Genomic DNA, 6914 nt, shown 5'->3' with positions numbered 1-6914 from the left:
CCTCCCCAGCACACCAGCAGTCTTGAGCACAGAGCAAGAGCACTCCAGTTGCCACCTCCTAACCTCAGACCAGGAGAATAGCAGACTTCACTTTTAAAGTACTGCATTCAAACAGGGTATAGTGGCATACACCTCTAATCCCAGCTCTTGGAAGACTGAGGCAGGAGGATTGCCAAGAGTTTGAGGCCAGCCTGGGCTACATAGTGAGTTCAAGGCCAGCCTACACTACAAAGCAAGACCTTGTCTCATAAATAAATAAATAAATAAATAAATAAATAAACAAACACACCCTCCACCCCAATGGAGTTACTACATATGTCTGCTGCTCTCTGGGGGATACTTGAAGGACTAATTCAAAACTCTATCTCCATGTTTGCCTAATTTGAGCCTTAGGTTAAAAAAAAAAAAAAGGTACTGGACACTTTATGAAAGACTCAAGATGGGGGCAGACTCAGATGCCTGGGGCAAACAGGTACAGGAGGAGACAATGAAAAGACTGCCTAAAGCCTGGAAGACAGCTTGGGGTGAGATTCATTTGGCCAAAAGGACATTCAAAGAAGCATGCAGGTAGCAAAACTTAGAAAGCCACACACATGCCCCAGCAAAATGCCTGCTCAGAAAAGACTTGAGAAAGCTTTAAGCATTCTTGTTGGCCTGTTTTCTAGGACTAAATCAACCTTAGGCTGATCCCTAGTATCAGAGCAAGCCCAGCTGAGTGTTGAAGTAGTGTCCAGGCAGAGTTAAGCTGCAAGACTGACTGGGGTAGTTTTTAACTTCTCTAAAAAATCAAAGTAGTTTTTAGACTTTTTTTGTCTTATTAGGGGGTGGACCCAAAGTCTTTTCACTAAGCTACATCCTCAACTCATTTTTTAAAATTTCTTAATTTTGAGACAGGGTTTTTCTAGGTTGTCCAGGTGAGACTTGCTTGCTACCTTCTTGCCTCAGTCTCCCAGAGTGCTGGGATTACACATGTGCACCATTGCACATGGCTTATTTTTTTTACTTTGTTTGCTTGGCTCCTGTCATTCAAGGAAATCCACCAAAACATTAATTCATCATAAGCTAAAAGAACAGAGACTTGACCACAGACAATAAAGAAATCTTTACAAAAATGCTGTGCAAAAGTCTCAAAACAAATGGACTACTACCCTCTTCACCTGTCAAAAAAACAAACAAATGAAGCCAGACGACCAGAGGATGAGGAAGAATCTGATGTCCAGAATTACCCCCACTATAAATGTCACATGATTAATTTTTTAAAATCCACAAGGCACATAAAGAAACCAGAAAATATTACCCTTTCAAAAGAACAAGTGACAGAAACCATCCTTAGAGAAGCCCGGATGTGAGAATTATAGGACAAATGTTACAAAACAATTATTGTAAACATGGTCAAAGGGCTAGAGTACATACATCAATGGTAGAGCCCTCCAAAGTGATTGCCTAGAAAGTGTGAAGCTCTATTTCTTAAGAACTGCAAAATAAAACAAAGGGTTAAAGAAAAATGTGAAAAATGAGCAAAAGGGAATGGAAAAATAATGTATAAACAGAATGAGAATATCAATAAAATTATGTTACAAAAAGGAGCCAAGGGCTGGGATGTAACTCAAGGTAAAGTGTTTGCTTAGTATGGTTCAATCCCCAGTACAACCAACAAACAAAGGAACCAAACAACAATTATGAAGCTAGAAAGTATAATAAATGAAGTAGAAAATTCACTGGTCAACTGATTTGACCAGAACCACCCCCTGCAAAAAACAAAACAAAACATTGAATTTTAAAATCACACAATTCAAATTATTAAACACAGAGGAATAAAATGAAAAAAGGTAAACACAGGCTCAGGGGTTTATGGGCACTATTAAGTGAACCAATATACACATTATGACAGAGAAGAGAGATTATTTAAAGAAATTATGACATTAAAAATAAAGTGTAAGAGGGCAAGAAAAAGTTCACAAATTTCTGGAAATTAACAATATGCTTCTTTCTTTCTTAAGAAAAAAAAGAGACAAAAAAAGAAACAGAAAGGAACATTTTTATGTATCTTGGGAGGAAAAAAACGGACACACAACATGCCAAAATGTATAGTATGAAACAAAAGTAGTACTAAGAAGTTTATAGCAATAAATGCCAACATAATAAATAAGATACAAAATAATCAACAATGCTACATATCAAATAACTAGGAAAAGAAGAGTAAGCCTAAAGCTAGTAGAAGAAAAAAATAATAAAGATGAAAGGAGAAACGAAAAAGACAATAGAAAGAATAGGAAAGATACAAAACTAAGAGCTGGCTTTTTAAAAAATGAACAAAGTTGATAAAACTCTACAAAAATCAGAAATTAAATGAGTATATTGTTATCAATTTTACAATAAAAAAGACATCGAGGTAATACTATGAACAAATCTACGTCACAAAATTAGATGACCTAGATGAAATAAACAGATACTAGAAACACCACATCGACCCAAACTGATTCTTTGAGAGCTGGAATATCTGAAAAAGCCTAAAACTAGTGAGGATATTAAATCATCAATCAAAACTAGGTGTGTTTGTACAAACCAGTAATCCCAGCTACAAGTGAGGCTGAAGCAGGAGAATTACAAATTCAAAACCCGGCAATTTTAGTAGACCCTGTCTTGATAAAATAAGAGGCCTGGGGTTCAGTGCTAAAACATTTGCCTCACATTCTGAAGAGCCAGGACCAATCTTCTGTTCTTATACATAAATAAACAAACAACTCCCAATAAAGAAAAGTCCAAAACCAGGTGGCATCACTCACAAATTCTACCAAACATTTTAAAAAGAACTAAAATTAATCCTTCATAAACTTTCAAAACATCAAAAACAATACTTTATATGAAGCTAGCATTACCCTAATACCAAAGCAAAGACACTAAAAACAAATCCACAGATATCTTTCATAAATACTGATACGAAAATCCTTAGCAAAGTCTTTGCAAATCAAGCTCATCATCTCGTGAAAAGGATTATGCACTATGACTAAGGGGATGTATTACCAAAATAAAAACAAAATTCAGTGTATGAAAATGAAACAATTTAATATAACACATTAATAGAAGGGGGCACATGATTCAATGCAGAAAGAATGTCTAACAAATTCAACACTTTTTCATCATAAAAACACTCAATAAAATACAAATAGAAGGAACATCCTCAACAGGATAAACTGGTCAAATATAAAAAAGCTAATATCATAATATCACAGCTAATATCATACTTACTTGTGAAAAACAGGAAAACTTTTACTCTAAGCTCCAGAACAAGACAAGAATGCCTGCCCATCGCTTCTATTCAATATGTTATTGGAAGTTCTAGCAAGATTGATTAGGTTAGAAAAAGAAAAGCATCTCAATTTGAAAGAAGTAAAATTATTTGTATTCATAGATGGCACGATCTTATATGTAGGAAACCCAAAAGACCACAGACACATACATATGCACACACACAATCAGAGCTAATGAAGAATTCAGCAAAGTCCCAGGACACCAAATCCAATGCAAAAGTCAGTTGAGTTTCTATAAACTAACAGTAAAATAATTCCACATGATAATTGAGAAAGCAATTCCATTTACAATGCCTCAAAAAGAACAAAATGGGCCAGGCATGGCAGCACACGCCCATAATCCCAGCACTTGGGAGGCTGAGGCAGGAAGCTCACAGTGAGCTTGAGGCCAGCATGGGCTACATAGTGAGTTCGAGGTCAGCTTGAACTACACAATGAGACCCCGTCTCAAAAAAAAAAAGAACAAAACAGGCCAGGGATGTAGCTCAGTGGTTCAGTGGTAAAGCATTTCCTTTCCTAGCTTGCATAAACCCACAGGTGTGATGGACATAACCAAAAATTTTCTTTAAATTTTAAAAACAAAAGGAGAAAAAAACAAAACAGAATAAATAAACTAAGAAGGAAAAAGATCTGTACATTGAAAACTGCAAAAATTAACGTTGAAAACACTGCTGAAATTAACAAAGACATAACTAAATGGAAAGACACCCCCTGTTCACAGCTAAAGACTTAATGCTGTTAGTAATAACAATACATGCAAAGCAATCCACAGATGCAGTGCAATCCATATCAAAATCTCAAAAGCACTTTTTGGAGTAGAAAAATCACCGTAAATTTCACATGGAGTCTCAAGGCTACAAGTCATCAAAACAATCTTGAAAATGATGAAATTTGGAACACACACATTTCCTTATTTCAATACTTACTACAAAGCTACAGTAATCCAAACAGGGTGGTCTTGGCATAAGGACAGACATATAGTACAATAGAATAGAAAGCATGCAAATAAATCTTGCATTATATGGTCAATGATTTTCAACAAATGTCAAGACCATTCTATGGAAGGAAGGATAGATTTTTTTCAAATAATGGTGCTGGGAAAGTCGATACCACATGTCAAAAAAAAGAAGGAAAAGAAGGAGAAGAGGGAGGGAGAAAAGAGGAAGAGGAGGAGGAGGAAGAGAGGAAAGGGGTAGGGGAGAAGAGAAGAGGGGGGAAAGGATGGGGACAGGGAGAGGAGGAAGAGAAAGAGGAGCTTTGAAGAGAAAGAGCAAGAAGTTGTATCCTTACACCATACACAAAAATAACTCAAAATGGATCATAAACTTGAGACTATAATTCACAAAACAGAGGCAAAAAGTTTCATTATTTGGCAATAACTTCTTGGGTATGTCAATAAAAGGTGAAATAGATAAATGGGACTATCAACATTTAAAACTTTCATGCATCAAAGGACATCATTAAGCATAAAAAGACAAATTACAGTACGGGAAAAAAGACTGGCAAATAATATTCTGATAATGGATTACCACTGAGAATAAGAGTTGGGGGTATCATTCAGTGGTAGAACACAATTAATATCCACAGGGCCCTGGTCCAATCCCTAGCATTTCTTCCCAGAAAAGAAAAATCCAAACTAAAGAAACTACACCACTAAACAGGCAGGCACTGTGCTGCTGAGCTACATCCCCACCCTAAACTAAACAAAATTCAATTTTAAAATACACAAAGGCAAAAATTCACTCCAAAGGAACAAACTCATCTAATCAATAAGTAGGCAAATAAACTAACAGACACTTCTCAAAAGTACAAAAGCCAAAAAGTATTTGAAAAAATTAGTAACATCTTTAGCCATTGGGGAAATGCAACTCAAAACTACACTGAAATTCCATCTCACTCCAGTCAGTATGGCGACATCAAGAACACAAACACTAATAAATGCTAGTGAGGAAGTGGAGGAAAAGGAATCCTTATATGCTGTTGGTGGGAATGTACACTAGTACAGCCAATATTAAATCAATAGGAAGTTTCCTTAAAAAAACTAAACGTAAAGCTATCATATGATCCAGCTGTACCACTCCTTCATTATTTGTCTGAAGGAATCAAAGTCAGCATACTATGAAAGATACTCACACAGCCATGTTTATCACAACACCATTCACAATAGCCCAGTTAAGGAATCAGTCTACATGCCCGTTAACAAATGAATGAATAAAGAAAAAGTGTATATATACACAACAGAGTACTACTCAGCCATAAACAATAAAATTGTGTCATTTGCAGGAAAATGGGTCAAACTAGAGATCATGCTAGGTTATATAAGCCAGATTCAGACAAGTATCACGTCTCCTCTCATATGTGGGGAGTGAAGGGAGACAGGAGAAAGATGACAGGAAACTAGAAAGGAGTCTATTAGAGAAGAGGGAGGGTACTGGCAAGAGGGGCAAATAAGAGGACTTAACTGGGGGGCTGGGGATTTAGCTTAGCGGCAAAGCGCCTGCCTGGCAAGCGCAAGGTCATGAGTTCAGTTCCCGGTACCGGAGAAAAACAAACAAACAAACAAAAAACAACTAAGAGGACTTAACTGGGAGAATATAATAAAAGCATGTTCTATGCATGCATGAAAATGCCACAGTGAAACCCATTATTCTCTATAATATGTACTAATAAAAGTAAAGAATTTGCAATGACAAACTTGAAAAAACTGGAAAAGGACTTCAATAGATATTTCTCCAAAGATATACAAATAACTGCTAAACACATGAAAAGGTGATGGCTGACATCATTGGTCAGTATGGAAATGCAAGTCAAACCAGTGAAATGCTAAACACCCCTCAGGATGATTTGTTGGTAACATGGAAAACAATGTGTTGTCAGGGATGTAGAGAAACCAGAGCCCTCCTGGCTTCTTAATGGGAAGATAAGTGACGTAGCCCTATGGAAAAGTTAGGAGGCTCCTCAGAAATTACCATTAGATTCTTCAATTTGATTACCATTAGATCCATCATAGACTACCATTAGATTCACAAATTCCACTCTTAGGTATATACCCCTCAAAGCAGGAATGTAAATACTGTAGATACTTGCAAACTGATACTCATTGGTAGCATTGTTCACAACAGCTAATAGGTGGAAACAACACATTGCTGTATTGGGCAACATGGCTGTAATTTTAAAACATCATGCTAAATAAAATAAGCCAGACTTTTTTATTCTAGGAGGACAAATATTTTTATTCTATTAAGTACCTACACCAGGCAAATTCATAGAAACTAGAAGCTGGAAACAATAACGAAGTACTGTTTAACACTTTCATGAGAGAGCTGAAATTTGTCTATTGCATGTACCACTAGTGATTCAAGCTGAGAGAAATGTCTTAAGTAATTGTTCAGGATGACGAAAAGGTCTGGAAATAATGGTGGTGATAGTTGCACAATATTGTGATGTTGTACAGTTAATATCACTAAGATGTACATATAAAAGTGGCTAAATGGTAATTTTTTTATCTTGGAGATTGCACCCAGGGACTCTGTACTGAAGTACACCCCCAGCTCTTTATTTTATATATATTATCACATGAAAATTTAAATATGAAAATGTGCA

This window comes from Chinchilla lanigera, unplaced genomic scaffold (assembly GCF_000276665.1).
Source record: "Chinchilla lanigera isolate Chin_1 unplaced genomic scaffold, ChiLan1.0 scaffold00019, whole genome shotgun sequence".
NCBI lineage: Eukaryota > Metazoa > Chordata > Mammalia > Rodentia > Chinchillidae > Chinchilla > Chinchilla lanigera.
The sequence above is the reverse complement of the archived record's forward strand: the minus strand, read 5'-3'. Positions refer to the sequence as shown.